The following is a 21,423-nucleotide window of genomic DNA, read 5'->3' as shown; positions in this document are numbered from 1 at the left end:
AGGAGCCTCTCCTAGACTTGCCAAGAGTTGTTCCACGCTGGGGAAAAGGCCTGGGGCATTGCAGGCACTGACCACAACTCTGCTCTGTGGCTAGCTCCTAAAGGTCACGCTTGGGGTGGAGGGGGCTGGAAAAACCATAGAGACCTCATTGAACAACTAATACTTGAATCAGATCACTGCAGCTCTGCTTGAGTTTCAGGGGACAGAGTTACATGGTGTTGCATCTCTTGATAAGCTTTAAAATAAACAAGTAACCTTCAATTATCTTTTTTTAGAGTTTAAGTTTGCAAGTATTCAATCCCTGGTGCCGTAAGTACCAGTGGTGCTTTGGCTTCTCTTTCTCTCTCACGTGGAACTTTATATAGTCATATGAAATAAATTTTGATTTAAAACAAAAGGAGCTTACAATTTGATTATTTTTTTCCCAGAGTAATACATGAACTATAAGAGGTGGTTCCAAGTGTCAGCAACCCCTTTATGAAGCCAACAATCATTGCTGACCTCATTCACTCTCTGAACTCATTTATCAGATCATTCAGCGACAAGGTACTGACTGCTCTCTCAACTCACTCTCTGAATTCACTAATTCACTCATATGTCTGAATATTTACTGAACACCTACTAAATAATGGGGCATGTGCTACTCAAAGAACATGAAAGATAGCCTCTGGCTTTTTATGGAGCTGGTAATCTAGTTCTTTTTCACTCTGTTACAAATGGCACTATCTCCCTTGTAAATTAGGTGTGTTTACATCTTATCTTTTTCTGGGTAGACACCTTATTTTTCTTGGCAAATGAAACCTGCACAAATCTTTGCCATAGTCAGAGCTCCATTAACAGCCTATTATGTGATTATTAACAGTCACATGCTATTTAATATGGCAATTCAATTCTACACCTAGGAATATATCCTATGAATGCTTCTGCACTTGTGCAAAATGATGTATGTAAGAGGTTACTCATTGCAACACTATTTTTAATAATAAAGGGTTTTATTGTTGTTTTTTTTCACCAGGATTATAGCTAGGCCTAATGCCTACATAATAAATTCTCCACTACCAGCATCCTTTTTTCTTTCAAAAGGAGACTCATGAGGGCAACATCATGCAGTGGGAAACACATTTAGCTAGCAGCCTCAAGTCTGGCTCCCCATGTGGATCCTATCACATTCTAGCCTCACTTTTCTTATCTGTGAGTACTTGTCCTGCTGGTCACTCTGGGTCCCCCACCTCCCCAGCCACAGGCGGCAGAGGGTGAAGCGGCCCCCTGGGAGATCTAGGGTGGCTCTGCATGACAAGGGCATAGTGCGCGAAGAGGAAGAAGCCGCACCAGACTTATCCAGCTCTGGGAGAAGCCTCAGAGGGGCAACTCCTTTATTAGGGGGATGCAAGCAAGCAGATATACCCAAGCCCAGAAAGAAGGTTGAGGTAATCATTAACCCAAACACAATGCATAGTTACATCTTGACCTACAAAGTATTTGATCCCAATGGGAAAGTTACCATACAAGGCTTGGTCATGAAATCAACAACACAATTTTCTCTGAGGGTAAATTACAGGCACTTCAGGGCAAGGGGGAAGGGAGCAACTGAGTACACAGTAATTCATGGCCTTTGTTTTAAGGGGACGGAGTGGCATGTACAAAAAGGGTGTCACGTCCGGGGGAGCCATCCGTCATCAGTTCACGAGGTCAGGAGGGACCTGCCATTGCCTCTACCCGGGAAAGGGGAGAACTTGGGGTCGACCTGATCAGACTCTCATGGAAACAATGGCCTGGACTTCCCGGACAGTGGGCCCACTTCCCACATTGTCCCTGTTTTGTTTTTTTTTTTAACCAAAACATGTTTTATGGGTGCAAAAATATTTCCAGAGCATTAGACATTATTAATTTCATGTCTAACTTTCTTTTCTTTTTTAACCAGAGCACTGTTCAGCTCTGGCTTATGGTGGTTTAGGGGACTGAGCCTGGGACTTCGGAGCCTCAGGCATGAGAGTCTCTTTGCATAACCATTATGCTATCCACCCCCACCCTTACTATGCTCCCCCATTGTGTGCTTTTAATAGGTCCTTAGAAGATAAAGATGGTAGAAAGTATATATTTCTTTCTGGAAATAGCATATTTTCACTGCCAATAAGGGTGCAGTGATGCTCTCAGACATCTTTCCTTTTTGTCATTAACAGCAAGCCAATAAATTCTGTAGCCACCCCCACACACACACTGTCTACTAGGCACTGTGAACCCCACCATGCCTCCCTAGTATTTATAGCATACATAGTAAGGTGGACGGCCATGAAGCTATTAAACTTGATTTTTCATGAAGCTATTAAGACTTAAACTTTGGGGAGCCAGGCTATGGTGCACTTGGTTAAGCTCTCACATTACTGTTTGCAAAGAACTAGGTTCAAGCCCCTGGCCCCCACCTGCAGGGGAAATACTTCACAAGTGGTGAAGAAGGTGCTGCAGGTGTCTCTCTGTCTCTCTCCCTGTCACCCCCTTCCCTCTCGATTTCTGACAGTCTCTATCCAATAAATAAAGATGATAAAAAAAAAATTAAAAACTGTAGCCCATTTCTTTGGTAGCACATTTCTTCAGTAGAGTGTGAATTCTTGACTCAGAATAATCTTATGTCCACAGTACTTAAACTCTCTGCAGTGTGTGTGGTTAGTAAATATATACTGAATAAATGTGTTGTGATCAATTGAATTACCTAGATATAATGAAAGTGAGCAAGAATCCAGTTCTCAGGGCCCAGGCAGTGCACCCAGTGAAGCACACACATTATCATGCACAGGGACCAAGGTTCAAATCCCTGGTCCCCATTTATGTGGAAGCTTTGTGGGCAGTGAAGCAGTGTTGCAAGCATCCCTCTTTCTCTATCTCCCCCTTCCCTATCAATTTCTCTTTGTTTTATCAATTAAAAAAAACTTTAAAAAAATGAATCCAATTCTTCTCTGTGGCAAGATGATGTCTGAGAAAGTTCTATATCCTAAATTATTGTTATTATCTAGAAATTACTACACAGTAAAGGAGAAAGAAAGAAAGGAAGGAAGGAAGGAAGGAAGGAAGGAAGGAAGGAAGGAAGGAAGGAACCATTGCTTAGCTCTTTTTGGCTTAGACCCAAGCACTGTCCACTCTTTTTCTTTTAAGTACCATGTTATTTAATATATAAAATTAGAGAGTGGTCCAGGAGGTGGCATAGTGGATAAAGCGCTTGACTCTCAAGCGTGAGGTCCTGAGTTCAAGCCCCAGCAGCACATGTACCAGAGTGATGTTTGGTTCTCTCTCTCTTCCTATCTTTCTCATCAATAAATAAATAAAATCTTTTTTAAAAAAAGAAGAAAATTTCCTTATTTTTTCTGCTTATTTTTTGCTCTCCTACCAAGAGTCAGTTCAATTATAAAGATTTTAAAGATGATGGTGATGCTGTTTTTTACCAAGGCACCACCACTCTACATCAGCTTTTTCAGAGACAGAGACAGAGACAGAGAGGTAGAGTGAGAGGATTCAGCAGTGAGCACCCCCCCCCCAATGCATAGGGGAAAATATTCTCACTAATTCCCCCTTTAAAATGTTATGATCGGGGAGTTGGATGGCAGCGCAGTGGGTTAAGCGCAGGTGGCCAAAGCGCAAGGACTGCTGTAAGGATCCGGGTTCCAGCCCCCAGCTCCCCACCTGCAGGGGAGTTGCTTCACAAGCGGTAAAGCAGGTCTACAGGTGTCTGTCTTTCTCTCCCCGTCTCCCCTCCTCTCTCCATTTCTCTCTGTCCTATCCAACAATGACAACAACAATAATAACTACAACAATTAAAAAAATGTTATCATCAGTTTGTAGTATTCATGGGTTGAGACATAGCTCTGGACGTAGAGGTGTCCTACTAAGTTCAAGGCCATGGGCTGGAGTTCTGACAGCATGTGGCAACACCGATAGCACCAGGGGAAATTCCACACGTGGCGGCAAGTGGCTGTGCTGTGTCTCTGTTAAATTTTAAAAAGAATGAGAAAAGCTAGTTTAGAGCAGTGGACCATGTATTCATGAGATGACAGTGAGGGAGAAAAAAGAGACAGCCAGAAAGGGCTGAATTTTGCAGGTGTGGGAAATGTTCAGTAAATGTTCAGTAAATGTTCAGTAAATGTTCAGTAAATGTTCAGTAAATGTTCAGTAAATGTTCAGTAAATGTTCTTTTACCACGAATTACATGCAGAATTTTATCATACGATGAAGCTAAATTATTTAAATGAATAAAAGTAGTAGAAACTGCTGCTGAGACAGTGCTGTAATTGGCATCCCAGCTCTATGTTTATTAGTGAAGTTATCTTGGGCAATTATCTAGGCTATGTGCCTCAGTTTCCTTATAGGTATAATAAAAGTACTAACTTATAGGATAACCACGAATATTAGTTAATTGATATATGTAGAGCTCTTAGAACAGCATCTACGACATAACAGAGAGCTAGTAAAGGTCACTGTTATTTACTGAATAGAACTCCAAGTCTATGTTCATTGCCATGACCTGTTATACGATTAAGTTTGTAGAAATTAAAACAACACTTTCTTCTCTTTTACATATTGACGTTCTGCATATGGTTCAACTGACAGTGAAAAGTTTCCAATGCTAACACAATGACAACAAGTACAGCCATGTCTAAGGCAGGGTTATTTTCTGGCACATGCATCAGAGTGTGACTTCATCACTGTGTGAACCTCACTGAGTGTAACTGACTACAAGATGGTCTCTCTACCACCCACCTAGACTGTACAGCCTGTTGGGACCACTGTTTCATATGTGTTCCAGAGTTGACTCAAATACTGTTAAGTCATACATAACTGTATATAAAAAGACATCTAAAACTGTGGTCTGGAAGGCAGCACAATGTAGGACTCTGGACTTGTAAGCATACGGTCCAAAATTCAATTTCCAGCTCCACACATGCCAGTATGCTGTTCTAGCCTCTCTCTCTCTCTCTCTCGCTCTCCTCTCTCTCTCTCTCTCTCTGGACATAAATCTTGGGGGAAAAAAAGGGGGTAGGAGTCTGGCAGTGGCGCAGCAGGTTAAGCGCCGGTGGCGCAAAGCACAAGGAACAGCAGAAGGATCCCGGTTCGAGCCTCCGGCTCCCCACCTGTAGGGGAGTTGCTTTACAAATAGTGAAGCAGGTCTGCAGCTGTCTTTCTCTCCCCCTCTCTGTCTTCCCCTCCTCTCTCCATTTCTCTCTGTCCTATCCAACAACAACGACATCAACAATAACTACAACAATAAAACAACAAGGTCAACGAAAGGGAATAAATAAATATTAAAAAAAAGAAGACATCAGAAACAACTTGGCCTCTCAATTTCCTGTTAGCTCTTATATCTGGGGTATCACTGTCCTGCCCAGGTTAATGTAATTGCCAATTCCAAAGCTCAGTGGACTGAACACATGGGAAAACCATTTACACCTGTAGATGTCAAAGCCTTTCCCAAGAAAACAACTTGGTTGCATGTGTCGATCTGGTTAGAAGTGCAATTAATTTTTTTAATGTTGATTTATTTATTTATTCCCTTTTGTTGCCCTTGTTTTATTGTTGTAGTTATTATTGTTGTTGTTGGATAGAACAGAGAGAAATGGAGAGAGGAGGGGAAGACAGAGAGGGGGAGAGAAAGACATCTGCAGACCTGTTTCACCGCTTGTGAAGCAACTCTCCTGCAGGTGGGGAGCCAGGAGCTCAAACCAGGATCCTTACTCAGGTCCTTGCGCTGGTCCTTGAGCTTTGCACCCCGTGCAATTAGCCCGCTGCGCTAACCCCCCAGTCCCCACCTGCATGGGGAAAGCTTCACAAAGGATGAAGCAGGTCTGCAGATGTCTGTCTCACTCCTCCACCCCACCCCACCCTGTTTTGTTTTGCTTTGTTTTGTTTTGTTTTGTTTTGTTTTTGCTTCCAAGGTTATTGCTCAGGCTCAGTGCCGGCACTACGAATCCACTGCTCCTGGCGGCCATTTTTATTGGATAGGACAGGGAGAAACTGAGAGGGGGGAGGGGAGACAGAGATAGAGAAGAAGAGAGAAAGACATCTGCAGACCAGTTTGCCACTTGTGAAGCTTCCCCCTTACAGGTGGGGAGCTGGGGCTTGAACCTGGATCCTTGCACTTAGTACTGTGTGTGCTTAATTGGGTGCACCACTGCCCGCCTCCCTCTCTTTCCTTCTCTATACCCTTTCCCTCTCAATTTCTCTTTATTCTAAATAAATATTTTAAAATATTTTTTTAAAAAGTGTAATTTCTTAGGCCACAGAGGTAGCATAGTGGTTATGCAAAAGATTCATGCCTGAGGCTCTCAAGTATCAGATTCAATCTCTGGCACCATCATAAACCAGAACAGAGCAGTGCAATGATTAAGAAAAACAAAGAAAAAAGAAGAACCCTCTGGCAACATGGGAGGTGGCACAGCTGTAGAGTTCAGGACTTAAAGGCAGTAGGTTCCAGGCTTAAGTCTTGGCTTCCTTCAGTGCAGTGCAGCATGGGCTCAATCCTGGGCTGTTCATGTGACAAAACAAATGCATTATCCGAGTGAGTTATCTTGCTGGCACAAGATATGTCTTATTTTTTCCAGTCTTTTATCTTTGTGTTCTTCAGATGGAAAAAATCCTTTTTGTTTTTCATCAAAGAACTACACAGCTCTGGTTTATGGTAGTGTGGAGGAATGAATCTAGAAACTTGAAGGCTCAGGCATGAAAGTCTTTTGCTTAATCACTATGATATCTTTCCCACCCTCCTATGAGTCTTACAGACTTATATAGAGATGTGAACTATAATCCCTGACTTTTGTAATATTACAAACTAATTAAAATGCAAAAAGATAAAAGTATGCCCAAGAAAATAATTTATTTTGAAGTTAGCTCTTCTGTTTTATGTTAGTCATAGTTAAGTGCTTATTATATATTGTATCTTTAAAAATTTTTTAAAAATATTTATTTATTTTCCCTCTTGTTGTCTTTGTTGTTTTTTATTGTTGTTATAGTTATTATTGTTATTGATGTCGTTGTTGGATAGGACAGAGAGAAATAGAGGGAGGAGGGAAAGGCAGAGAGGGGTAGAGAAAGACAGACACCTGCAGACCTGCTTCACCGCTTGTGAAGCGACTCCCCAGCCCGGGGCTTGAACTGGGATCCTTACGCCAGTCCTTGCATTTTGTGTCACGTATGCTTAACCCACTGCACTACCGCCCGACTCCCATAATTATTATATCTTTTACCCAGTGAAAATCGCTTTCAGGATGAAGTCAGGCAAATACTGAGGAGAGCACTTAGAACAAAGTAAGTCACCAGTTAATCTCTCTCTTTTTAAATTAAATGCCCCCAAATTTAGGAATATGCTATTAAATTCTATTTTATTTCCTAATAAAAATAGCAGTTTTCCGGGAACAGCAAAGAGTGAGGGCATTTTTCTTTCCTACAAGTATTGTATTTATAAAGCAGGCAATATAAAACAGACTTCACAAAGAGCGATTGCAAGCTGGAGCGGAGGATGTCATGAGGAAATGTGCAAGATCAGAAAATCCAGTTGTTGTTGCTGCTTTTTTAAAATATTTATTTATTTGCTAGGGCAGATAGAAATTGAGATGGGGAGAGGGAGATAGAGAAGGAGAGGAAAAGAGAGACATCGGCAGCACGGCTGCTGATAGTTTCCCCCCTGCAGGTGGGGACCGGCACCTTGAACCCTGATCCTTGCATATGGTAATGTGTGCATTCAACCAGGTGTACCACTCCCTCAGTCCCCTAAAATCCAGGGGTTTTATCTTTTCTTTCTTTTAAAAAAATTTTTAGTTATTTTTTTATAAATTTTAAAATAATATTTATTTATTCCCTTTTGTTGCCCTTGTTTTTTTTTTGTTGTTGTTGTTGTAGTTATTATTGTCATCGCTGTTGGATAGGACAGAGAGAAATGGAGAGAGGAGGGGAAGACAGAGGGGGAGAGAAAGATAGACACCTGCAGACCTGCTTCACCGCTTGTGAAGCGACTCCCTGCAGGTGGGGAGCTGGGGGCTGGAACCGGGATCCTTACACCAGTCCTTGCACTTTGCACCACCTGCGCTTAACCCACTGCGCTACCACCCGACTCCCTAATTTTTAGTTGTTATTAATAGTCTCTTACAAGATTGTAAGCTTATAATGTATAATTCCATACGACAGCCACCACCAAAATTCTGTATCCTCAGCCTCCCGTAAAAACTCAGCTTTTAAAGAGAAGATGGCAAGAAGAAGACACTGTCATGAGGTAGATCTCCTGCTACAGCTCAGAAACAACTGCCTGAGTTGTGCAAAGCTTCTTCCACTTAGCATTGTTTAGGGAACAGGACATGTTCATCATGGGTCGATTGTTCATCCTGTTTGATGCTCATTGCAGACTTGATAATTAAATACATTAGGGCCATTTCACAATGGCTTATTCAAATGAACAGTTCAGGGTGATAAACAGATGTTTACTGCCTGTAAAAATACCCATTGCTGGCACTTATGTGTAGTAAGCAAAGTCTCCTTGGGACAAACCCTTGAAAACATAAGTATGTATATTCTCGCTCCACTGTATTGCCAATGACCTTGTTGGGCTCCCAATGGTCCATGAAGCTATTAAATCTTGGCAGACACCTGTTGTTTCTCAGCATGTGGGCAGCCCTCCAACAGTCTGCATCAGAACCCCTCCCCCCCAGGGGGTGCTTGGATGAAAGGGTGGATTCCCCAGGTCCAACTACCTACCTGCTGAATCAGAACTTCAGGATGCGGCTCCATCCTACCAGTGGTCTTCCCCCGGCTTTTACTTTTCCATAGGAAACCAAACATAAACCTCAGATTGTCTTTGCACTTGGACCCAGTCCCTTTGTTGATCTGATACAAGAATAGCTTTTTGTCCTGTGACCGTGAGCTCCCTGAATGGATGCCTTGTATTTCAGGAGAAGAAATTTAGTGCCTCATTGCTCACCATCACCGCTGGCCCTGGTAGCTCTGAGGATAAACCAGCTTGGATTTCACCCTGTCGGATTAACATTTCATAGAGCACAGAAAGCCACTTGAAAGTCAAGATGTGGTGGGGCAGAGTGTGCCCTGGGCTCTTTGTGCGGTTGGTTTCTTGTCTTTTGGCCATTTGTCAGGCACAGCAGCTGAGGGTGCTGAACTGGGTGAGGTCGCAAGGCTGGAGAGCTGCGAGATGCTCCGCTGGAGGGAGGAGCCAAGAGCTGCTGGCCCACCTCCCGCCCTCCTCACAAATAATTCCACAGCTGGGGCTGTAGGAGAAGTGAAATGGATTCACCAGCATTTTAAGAGTCAGTAGAGGGGACCTGCGAATTGAGCTATGGGTTAGCAGCAGAAAAGGGATAGTATTGATGCTGATGTTCTTCTCTGCAAGAGGGTTTTGAAGAAGAGGAGGAGAAGGAAGTGGAGGAGGAAATTAAAACTCAAGAAAGTCACTTGAGGGCCAGTTAGTGGCCCACCCAGTAGAACATACATGTTACAGTGTGCAAGCACTGGGGTTCAAGCCCTTGGTCCCTACCTACTGAGTGGGAAGCTTTACAAGTGGCCAAGTCTTCCCCCCACTTCTTCCTTCCTATCTTCCCCTTTCCTCTCGCTTTCTGTCTCTATCCATAAATAAATAATATATATATTTTTTAACTTTTACTTATTTTCCCTTTTGTTGCCCTTGTTGTTTTATTGTTGTATTGATGTTGTTATTATTGTTGTTATTGATGTTGTTGTTGGATAGGACAGAGAGAAATGGAGAGAGGAGGGGAAGAGAAGAGAGGGGGAGATAAAGACAGACACCTGCAGACCTGCTTCACTGCCTGTGAAGCAACCCCCCTGCAGGTGGGGAGCCGGGGGCTCGAACCAGAATCCTTATGCTGGTCCTTGCACTTTGCGCCACGTGCACTAAACCCGCTGTACTACCGACCAGTCCTCAAATAATATATATTTTTAAAAGAAAGACATTTTATTTGGAGGAGCTGTATATCATTTTTAGGGCAAAATATTGTGGAGAAGTAACTAAACAGAAGACTAAGGAGGAAGAGTTGGACTTCTCGGGGTGATGGTGGTGAGATGACTAGGAAATTCGGGGGTGGGGTGGGGAACTACTGGTAGATAAAGGTTATTTTTGTGAAGTTACTATACAGACTCATCTCAGTGGGCCCCCAAGTTCTGATGCCACAAGTCTGTTCCCCTTTTCTGGTACAGAGAGGTGCCTTCCTCAAAGGAAATTTCTTTCTTTTTTTAAACATTTCTTTATTGGGGGATTAATGGTTTACAGCTGATAATAAAGCACAGTAGTTGGTACATGTGTAACATTTCTCAGTTTTTCACATAACACTCTAACTCCCCACCTAGGGCCTACTGCACCATCATGATCCAGGACCTGATCCCTCCCCCCACCCCAGAGTCTTTTACTTTGGTGCAAGACACCAACTCCAGTCCAAGTTCTGCTTAGAGTTTTCCCTTCTGATCTTGTTTTTCAACTTCTGTCTATGAATGAGATCATCCCATATTCACCCTTCTCTTTCTGATTTATCTCAATTAACGTGATTCCTTCAAGCTCCTCAAAGGAGATTTCCGCCAAGCTTCTGGCAGGTAAGGGGAAGACAGAAACCTTTCCCTGCAGCTCTTGCTGCACAGTTTTGTTCAGGTCGAAACAGTTCTTCCACCAAAGTGGCAAAGCCCTTCAGGGTCATCAGCACATCTAGCTGGGGAGAAACCATGCAGGGGCTGGCAAAAGAGGAAAGGAAGGGAGGGAGGGACAGAGGGAGGGAGAGAAGGGAAAAAGGAGGGAGGTGGGAGGGAGGGAAAGAGGAGTGGAAAGATAGATTTGGGGCAGTTGCCTTGTGTTCTAACTACAACGCCTGTGAAGAACAACTGGTCTGTGTCATGGTGAGACCCGCTGGCCCCTCCACCAGAGTTGTTGTGGACTAGCTTCAGAGCAGCCATCTGAACCTGGAGGAACAGGACTGGGGGTGCTCACCAGGTGGCCACTCTGCAGGAGGAGAGAGACTCTTAGGAACAACCAAGTCTCAGCAGTTGAAAGTATTGAAAATGAGGCAATGGACTGGGGAGATAGCATAATGGTTATACAAAGAGACTCTCATGCCTGAGGCACCAAAGGTCCCAGGTTCAATCTCTAACACCACCATTAAGCCAAAGCTGAGCAGTGCTCTGGTAAACTCTCTGTGTGTGTATCTTTTCCTCTCTTATCTATCTCAACAAAATAAAGTCTTAAGAAAGAAAAAAAAATGAAGCAATAAGGTAATAATAATAATAATAAAAGTTAAACCCCATAGCTGAATCATGTCCTCAAATAAGCTTAATACTGTGAGAAGAGATAAAGAAAGAAAGAAAGAAAGAAAGAAAGAAAGAAAGAAAGAAAGCCCTTTTTTCAAATCTAAGCCCCTAAATGCAAGGAAGCCACAATGTTCCACTAGAGGGCGCTAGGGTGACTAGTTACTAGGACACCAGTGGTAGGTCAGCACAAACGGAGGGAGATGGTGAGACCATTTATAAATATGTGACGAGAACTGCTTTGGGCAGAATGTAAAGTCAAATGCCCCCTTTACCGCAATGGTTTTGTCTATCTGACACAAAAGCGACTCAGGAGGTTTTTATTTTCTATGATGAAATGACATTTGAATGCTGGTTGACTGACTTGAACAAAATGTTAACTGCTTTCAGCTAGTTGCTATGTTGTTCTGTTGCTATGCAGTGTAGTAGAAGCTACAAACAAAATCAAGATCACATTTCCTCTGCCTCAGCCATCTGACAGGCTTCATATCCCTGAGTCCTCGTCTGCAGTTGTGCTCACTATGACAATGTTTGCGTGAGGGTTTAAATTGGGAAAGATAACAACCGTGGTAGTGAACTTTTTTTTTTTTTTCCTAACTCTGATTGTCAGGCCTGGGTACTCCGTGAAGATTCTCTCTTTAATCCCCACGACAGCTCTCTGTCTGTAGTTCTATTATTATCACCTTCTACTGGACAGAGGAGGAAACTCAGGTCCACAGAGAATTTAGTGCTTATCCATGAGACATGTCTAATCCAAGGGTAGGAGTTCAAACCCAGACAGAGCAAACCTCGGTTCCAAGTTTGAGCTATTTCTAGATAGTGTCAAAGACAGAACGAGAACCTGGGGCCATTTGTAACAAATCAAAGAGGGAGTGTTATGTTCCACAGAGGGACTTGTACAATGAGTAGAAAATCTTGGAAGAAGGTTGAGGAGAAAGACACAAAATGACTGTGCACACAAAGAGATGGGTTCATATCAAGAAGCAAGAACATTAGAGGCTGAGCTGGGATGCTCCTTATACGCCAATTAGACACCATGCCAAAGTGGCCAAGACCAGAAGGATCTCTCCATTGCCTCTTCAAAGCCTAGCAAGCCCAGAAACTGGGCTTCCCAGGAGAAGTTTATGGAAAACTATGGCTTGCTTCAGGGCACCAGATAGGGTAAATATTCACCTAAATCCCCAGAGTTAAGTATACTCCAACATTTAAAGATTAATTATAATCACGACCACTTGAGTACACAAATACCAGGCACTGCACTGACTTGTCTTAGCTCACTGAATTCTCATAACACTGCCAGGAGGTGAGTTCTGGGGTCTACCAACTGGGCATCTGATGTGCCGCCCACCCCTCCTGTCAGGCATGGGTGGGGTGAGGGAGAAGACATTTGTGCCTGTATTGTGCAAAAATAGGTTCTTTTGAGCTCTGCTCCCCCTCACCTCTGAGCTACACCCTTAGTCCTGTGATTAAAATGCAGCCTACCTCTGAGGACGCCTGGCGCAATGCTCACCTCCCCTCCCATCAGTCACAAAAAACAGGCCTCTAAAGGCGGAAACGGGAGAGGGGTGTAAACACGGATAAAAGCGTTCTGCAAATGTTTGGAAGAGAGAAGGGTAACTAACTGATTGGGCAGAGCTGAGAATCATGATCCCTTCTCTGTGGCCAAGAACAACAAACAGAAGGAACTGGGCCTACAGAGCCTTTAAATTTTGAGAACTGGGAGGTACAACACCTGCAGAAGGTAGGAAAGAGGCAGGTATGAAGAAGGTAGTGTGGGGCATTACGACCTGCACATGGTTGGTAGGAGCACGACTTTTCTCCTCTGGCTTTTGAAAGTGAACAGAGATGGCAGGCTTTCCCAGGCCTACACTCACTGTGTCCTCTCTCCCCTCCTGCCTACAGGCAATTTGAGAAGTTCTCTCAGGATAATTGAAAGGCTCCAGAGATAAGAACTACAAAGGGACATGTTAGAGTCCCTCCCCAGTGAAACAGTCAGTTTGCTGCCCAGCCACCTCACAGTAAAACCTTCCCTTGAACCAACCTTACCCATACCTTCATGACTTCCATTAATCGTGTGTGTGTGTGTGTGTGTGTGTGTGTGTGTCTGAAACCAGGCTTAGATAAGATTAAGATTAGCCCAAGATCATCAAATACATGATATGAAAGCCTCTAACCTAAAAATTAGAAACCTCGGGGCCAGGTGGTGGCACATCTGGTTGAGCACACATGTTACAATGCGCAAGGACCCAGGTTCGAGGTCCTGATCCCCACCTGCAGGGGGAAAGCTTTGCAAGTGGTGAAGCAGGAATGCAGATGTCTCTCTTTCTCCCTCTCTATCTCCCCCCACCCTCTCAATTTCTGACTGTCTCTATCCAATAAATAAAGATAACAAAAAAATAATTAAAAATTTTTTTAAAAAATTAGAAACCTCAAATTAGGAAAAATAATTCTGGAATAAGGGGGCTAGGCAGTGATGCATCAGGTTAGGTGCACATAATACAAAGCACAGGGACCCTCGAAAGGATCCCAATTTAAGCTTACAGCTCCCCACATGCAGGAGGGTCACTTCATAAGCGGTGAAGCAGGTCTGCAGGTGTCTATCTCTCTCCCCCTCTCTGTCTTCGCCATCTCTCAATTTCTCTCTGCCCTATCCAATAAAATGAAAAAAAAAAAAAGCCTTCAGGAGTAGTGCATTTGTAGTGTAGGCACCGAGCCCCAGCAATAACCCTGGAGGCAAAAATAATAGTAATAATTCTGGAATAAATAGAAGTGATATGGGAGTGTGTGAAGAGTATCCTGAAAATGATTAAGAGGAGTAAAATAAGATGTTATATCCACTAAGTAAGGAGTGGATGTGATTTTTAAATGGATTAATGAGAAAACAACAATGAGATCACTGTAAATATTTTAAAAGGAAAGGAAGATTAAATGTTTAAAAGGAAATTTGGAAGATAGAACAAAAAAGACAAAGGAATTTAACTATGATAACCAGGGAAAGATAAGGAAGAAGACCAGTTCAAGAAGTTGAATTTTAACTAGTATGAGTCCTAAGAAGACAAAAAGGGGTGGGAGTTGAGGAGTCAAAGAAACTAGCAAAAACAAGTCCTATTTCTTTGAGCTAAAGGACAGGAGTCTCCAGATGAAAAGGCCTCTACAAAATGAGTAGTGGCTCCTACCAAGAAGCATCATCACAAAGTTCAGGATACACTGAATAAAGACAAGGAAAAAAAAAAAAAAGACCAATCAAGGATTGGAATGGCATTAATTTCTAAGTCCATATGGAATTCAGAAAATAATGGAGCAGTGCAGTCAAAAGTCTATGTGAAAATGATTTGCAGGACCCCCACTCCATCCCCTCAAAAGTTGTAACCAGATAGATGATCAATGAAGGATGAAAGTGGAATAAAAGCATTTCAGATATGCAAAGACACATTTTTCCTTGACATGTCTATCTTCTCTTAAATAGCTGCTGCAGAATATGCACCAACTGGGTAGGGGTCATAGCATAATGGTTATGCAAAGAGACTTTCATGCCTGAGGCTCTCAGGTCCCAGGTTCAATCCCCCACACCACGATAAGCCAGAGCTGAACAGTGCTCTGGTGAAAAGAAAAAAAAAAAAATGCACCAACCAAGGGAAGAAGTAAACTATGAAAGATGAGGTGGCAGTAGGAGTCAGCAACTCCTGATGGCAGCTGATAGAGGGCATGCAGTCGGAGGGGAGTAGGGGATGGCAGGCTCCAAGAGGGAGGCCCCCCAAGAAACAGAAGAAAATGATAAGTTTAAGAATATAGACACTCGTGACCCAGAAACACTGAAACACTTGTGTGTGGGGGAAAATAGTCATTAGAGTGTTAAGCAAATGAAAACCACAAAACAATGTTTGATACCAAGAAATCAAAGATAGGATTCATGCAAAGGCCCTAAGGTAGAAGTGAGCCTAACACATTCAAGGATGAGGGCGCCGAGTGGGGAGGGGAGAAGGGAGGAGAGGCTGTGAGACTGATGAGAGAGGGCTGGGACATGAAGGGTCTGGGAGGATGTTATGAAGACTTTAACGTTTCCTTGGAAGGGAGATGAGAGCTGCTCCGGGGTTGTGTACAGAATGTCAAGATCTGACTTACCTGTTAGTAGGACACTTTTGCCTTGATGTATTAGAATAAACCACAGGAGGGGAAAGGAAGAAGCTAATACTACTGCAGTGAGAAGGTGATTGCGATGATCAGGCTGGTGAAAGACAGGGTGATGGCCCAAGAGGATACTAGGTAGCTTAGTCCCAGGGTGCTAGCAGAGGAGGTGGTCAGAAAGGATTGCGTGCTGGGGAGACTTCGAAGGCAGAGTCAAAATATCTCTTGACATATTAGATGTGAGGTAGGAAAGAAAGAGAAGAGTCAAATATGATTCCAAGATCTTGGATCTGAGCAACAGGAAGGATAAAGTCATAGTCAAAAATGAGGCTCGCTGCAATTGAAGCCATGTTCCTGTTACCTATTGCTAAACCAACCCAGCCCAGGCTAAATGACACTCATTAATATTATTAGTTGACATGGTTGTGGCAGCTGACCAAGGCAATTTTTAAAAAAAAATTTTTTATGAGAGAGAGAATACAACTAGAGCATCACTTTGGCATATCCCTGGTATGCTGGCTTATGGGCTAATGGAGTCTCCATACTGAAGATGGTTGTCCATGCTGTATATTATACTACAAGGTCGGATGGGGGGTAGGGAAGACAACAAGGGAAAAGTCTTGGAAAGAGTTCCTTCTCTCTAAATGAAGTGTGTTAATTTCCTGCATAAAAACACATCAGTTGCAAAATATACGGCCCCCCTAAAAGACACTTGATCCAGTAGCTGTGATGCCCCTGGCTGAAAATACTCCATTTCTCCTTAGTCACTCTCCTTTAGGTCAGCGTAAGCCTACTGGATAAAGTGACAGAAAGCAACAAACAGATCTCCTTTGGAGTGAAATTTCCTGGCCCAGAAAGAAGCTGGGGGTGGGGAGGAAGGAGCGGGAAAGGGAGAGAGTGAGGGAGAGGGAGAGAGAGAGAGAGTGAAGGAGAAGGAGAGAGAACCTCCATCCCACGCTGGGCAAGTTTCCTGTAGAACCTTAGAACCTTGGGTTTTTTTGTTTGTTTGTTTTGGTTTTTCTGTCACTTTTGGAGTAGAGGCAAAGCTGGAACCTCAGAAATCAGTCCCCATGGGAATATCCACTGTGCTTAGAAGCCAGCCCTGTCTTGAGGAGCAGGAGGAAACTACAGTGTAAGGTGAGACCGGTCCAGCGTTGCCAGCTCACTCACTCCCTAAGCTGTGGCTGATCACATACATAAAGCACCCCATTCTCCTGATGTCACAGTCCCCATTAAATAAAGGGACCTGGCAAATGGTGCCTTGCTGTATCACTGCACAGTGCAGCAGGCACGATGACGAGGGTGGAACAGTACCCACAGTAGCAAATGACCCTGCCACAAGGGTCAGCATCCACTGAGGGCCTACTGTGTGCAAGCTGGCCTACTGTGTGCAAAGCTCCATCTCTGCCTGCAAGCCACCTCCAGTGGACAGTCAGCTTCTGCTACTCTCTGGAAATGGGCTGTGCTGCCCCTGAGACTACTGTGTGGGTCCTGGAGCAAGTGGAGGGGCCAGAGTCAGCTTTCCCCACACCAGCACTGTTCATAGACTGAGCACAGATGATTCCCCACAGGGCCTTTGGCTGGGTTTCTCAGCGCTTTTCTGTGGTAAACAAAGTTCGTCTTATTTTCTTCCAGTCTCCTGGTAGCAACTGAAGAGAAGGAGCCAATGGTCTTCTTGTGACACTGGTTACTATCCTTCATCCAAGGCAGTGACACTATGTTCTGGGGATGAAACTGGACACTTTCAACCAACAACAGGTCCTAGTTAAGTTGGGAGAAGCTAAGTCACAGCTCATTACCCTGCGCTTCATTTATTGGTATCTGCTTGGTAAACACATGCCTAGTGAAGCTGAACTCTGATCCCCAGAACCTCCTCCCACCAGTCTCAAGTCTCCTGGTGGTTGAGATGAAAGCAATCTTGAATAAGAACATCCTATTGGAAAGAAATTCAATGGTAGCTGATTAATTCTAGAAATAAGCACTTAGCCTTTGGGAACCTGGGGTGAGTTTCATGCAGCCCATAAGAACGGATTCATCCAGCCGGTTTTTTCCTGTGTTTACCGGGCCCCAAGCCACCTGCTGACTGGGCAGCACTGGCCATCTATTCAAGAAATACTCCTGGAGCAATTCCTATGTATCTGATTTGTGAGGCCAGGAGAGCCAGGTTCACTCTCTGCTCTCAAGGAGTGATAAGATAAGGGAAGGGAGCAGTAGGCAGGATAGAGCTGACAAAGGGCTGTCAAGGAAGGTCCCTGAGGAAGAGATGTTTAGATTGAGTTCTGAGCACAGAGGAGGGTAGACTCAGGTGAGTGGAGTAGAGAGAGGAGTGGAGGACAAGGTGGGTTGGAGACACATAGGGCCAGGTGAAGAAACTGCTCCATCCAATGGAGGTGGTGACTGGCCAGATTAGTATTTTAAGATGGCGTATAGAGAATGGCATATAGAGAATCGATTCAAGATCTGGAAACCAGTTTTAGGAGGTAACTTCCTAGTATAAGTAAGAAGTGATGTGAGCTAGACAAGATAAAAGAAGAGTGGAGGAATCTGAGGTCTAGAGACATCATGGGAGTAAAAGGGATATTTGCAACATTTTTCTATGAGCAGAGAGCTCATTTAAAAAAATGACATACAGGGGAGTTGAGCAGTACTGCAGCAGGTTAAGTGCAGGTGGCGCGAAGTGCAAGGACCGGCGTAAGGATCCCGGTTCAAGCCCCCAGCTCCCCACCTGCAGGGGGGTCGCTTCACAGGCAGTGAAGCAGGTCTGTAGGTGTCTATTTTTCTCTCTCCCTATCTCTCTTGATTTTTCTCTCTCCTATCCAACAACAATGACATCAATAACTACAACAATAAAACAAGGGCGACAAAAGGGAATAAATAAATAAATATTTTTTAAATGACATACGGGGGGCCAGGCAGTAGAGCAGAGGATTAACATAGTGCAAAGCGCAAGGACTGCTGTAAGGATCCTGGTTCAAGCCCCCGGCTCCTCACCTGCAGGGGAGTCGCTTCACAAGTGGTGGAACAGGTCTGCAGGCGTCTTTCTCTCCCCCTCTCTGCCTTCCCTAATCTCTCCATTTCTTTCTGTCCTATCCAACAATGACAGCAATAACAACAACAATAACTACAACAACGATGAATAACAAGAGCAACAAAATGGGGGGGGGGAATAGCCTCCAGGAGCAGTGCATTTGTAGTGCAGGAAAAAAAAAAAAGACAAAAACGAAACAGAACCTCACTGATGGCAGAGCAGTGTTCTATTCTCTCTGTGAAAGAAGACAAATCATGAGCTTCTGTTGGCAAGGGTTTTACAAATGCCTACCCCGCAATTCATGAATTCATGAGTCACATTGGCGATAGGTGCACAACACCCAACTGCAAGGTGACACCCAACTTTCAGGCATGTGAAATGGCAGTGATTGTACTGCCACTTGCTGCAGTAGTGAGCAGTGGAGAAAGAGCCAGTTTTAGAGGGAAAGGGGGAGTAGAACATTTAATTCAGATGGTTGCAGACTCCTAAAACCCACATGCACGGCAAGGTAGGGGCAGTCCCCAGTGGGCACACTCCCATGGGTCTGTTCTCTCCCCTGTTCTCTATGTTTCTATCCAATAATGAATAAAAAAAATTTTTTTAAATAAAAATTGGGTTTGCTGGTTGGGGATGTGGTTCAGCTGATGGATAATAGGTCTTGCATATCTGAGGCCCCAGATTCTGTCTATAGCACCTCAGGTGCCAGAGTGCTGATCGGGCCGCCCTCTTCCTTCATCTCTTGTCTAATGTAAAGTAACTTTTAAAAATCATATTTTTTTAAAAAAAAAAGTATAGGGTCGGGCAGTAGTTCAGCGGGTTAAGCGCAAGAACCAGCAGAAGGATCCCGGTTCAAGCTCCTGGCTCCCCACCTGCATGGGAGTCGCTTCACAAGTGGTGAAACAGGTCTGCAGGTGTCTGTCTTTCTCTCCCCCTCTGTCTTCCCCTCCTCTCTCCATTTCTCTCTGTCCTATCCAACAATGACAACATCAATAACAACGATAATAATAACCACAACAATGGTAAAACAACCAGGGTAACAAAAGGGAAAAAATGGTCTCCAGGAGCAGTGGATTTGTGGTGCAGGCACCAAGCCCCGGCGATAACCCTGGAGGCAAAAAAAAAAAAAGGATATTGTACTCTTACCTATATGAAAGCACTGAATCAAATCAAGGACCGAGGGTGCAGAGCTCAGGCTTACTGAAATGCTGTTGGCATCTCTCCGGTGCCACCAACCATATGGCCAACTGATGGACGGAAAGCCTCCCTTCAGGTGCACCCAGTCTAACCACAACCTTCTTGGCCTCCTGCTTGCTGGGTGTTGTTTCATGTTTGGTGCTTTCTAGGGAGTCATGGGATCTCAACATTTGGGATGTGCTCTTTCAAAGGAAGAAGGGGAGTGTCTGGTGTCAAAGCTAAGTCCAAAAACCAAGAGATAAGATAACACAGGCTAAACAAGTAAACCCAAACTGGATCTTTAAAAGAAAAGAGAAAGAGAGAGAGAGAGAGGGAGAGAGAGAGAGGAAGTGATTAGATAATAATTGCACTGAGTGCATTTCTTAACCCACAGATGCTGAAAAGCAATGGCCACACAGCTAGGAGGGAAGAAGTGGCCGGCAAGCTGGCCTTCTCAACAGGCAGAATCAATTCACAAGCATGAGTTAGTCCCCTGGCACCAGTTCATGACACCCAGTCTGGACTTGGTTCTGTTGGGTGGGTAAAATATCCCATCCAAACTGACCAACTGGAGCAGCACTTCTGAGCCTGTCATCAGTTGCCTGGAGTCCTAGAGACCTGGTTTGACAAAACGAAATCAGCCCTCATTGCTGGTCTCCTCCGGTTACAGAGCACTAACCACTGCAGCCCGGAAAGCTGAGAACTTCTCATCAGCTCACACATTTGCGAAACTCATTGGCTTTAACAAACTGTTCCCCAAGCACCTGGCCCGTGTGCTCTCCTCTAACCAGCCTGTGCTCAGCCATATTCAGAAAGTGCTTATAAGCTCCGGCTGGCCTTGAGAACGATTCATCAGCTGTCAGAAAAGCCAAAGCCATCCTGGCTCTGGTGAAACGTTCACTTCAGAGACTCAGCTGGGCCGATTTGGTCAGAATTAATAGGTCTTAACAAAACCCAGGTGAAAGAATCTATCTGGAAAAGCAGAGAATTATTTTACAAGCAGCTCCAAGGAATAATTGTCTCAGAAGAGGGAAGAAAAAAAAAAAAAAAAGACATGGAACCCCTGTTATCCTGGTAGAAGGCAAGTTGAAATTGGATCTTACAAATGGGAACTTAAATGTATACCTGATCTAAACCTGGTTTCCAAATGTCTTGAGATTGTACAGCCTTCTTGCACCCCTCGTCCCTCCTTCCCCCATCCTTGGAACCACAGGCTTTGTTCTAGAAGTAAATCCCTTTAAAACATATTAGTCTTTATTTCCTCCCACCCCAAATATCACAGACAAGAATATTATACAAACTCCTACAAAAATACCTAGCCCAGGAGCTAGAGCGGTGGCTAAGTAGTAGGACTTGCATGCATGAGGCCCTGGGTTCAATCTCTGATACCACATTAAAAGCAGACCAAAAACCCAGGAGGTGGCACAATGGATAAAATGCTGGACTTGCAAGTAAGAAGTCACGAGTTCATCCCTAGCCTCACATGTGCCGGAATGATGCTCCAGTGTGTGTTCTGTCTATCTATTTCCTCTATTATAAATAAATAAAATCTAAAAAAAAAAGAGTAAAAACTGTTTTTAAAAATAGAAAAAGACAAATAGAACATCAGAACATGGAAAAGCAATAATCTCTCTTACCCACACACACATCTATAAATAAGTAAACATAACTTTAAAAATATCTAGTCTGTGTTGTTCCAAATATGAGATATGAGGGGGCACTATTTGTTAAATGTAGGAGAAATTGTTCCTTATTTTGGCAGAATAAAGTCTATTTTATGTGAAGGCCATGCCTGCAATTAAGGAGTTGCA

The sequence above is a fragment of the Erinaceus europaeus genome, chromosome 12 (genome assembly GCF_950295315.1).
Source record: "Erinaceus europaeus chromosome 12, mEriEur2.1, whole genome shotgun sequence".
NCBI classification, from domain to species: Eukaryota; Metazoa; Chordata; class Mammalia; order Eulipotyphla; family Erinaceidae; genus Erinaceus; species Erinaceus europaeus.
This window is presented reverse-complemented; position numbering follows the sequence as displayed.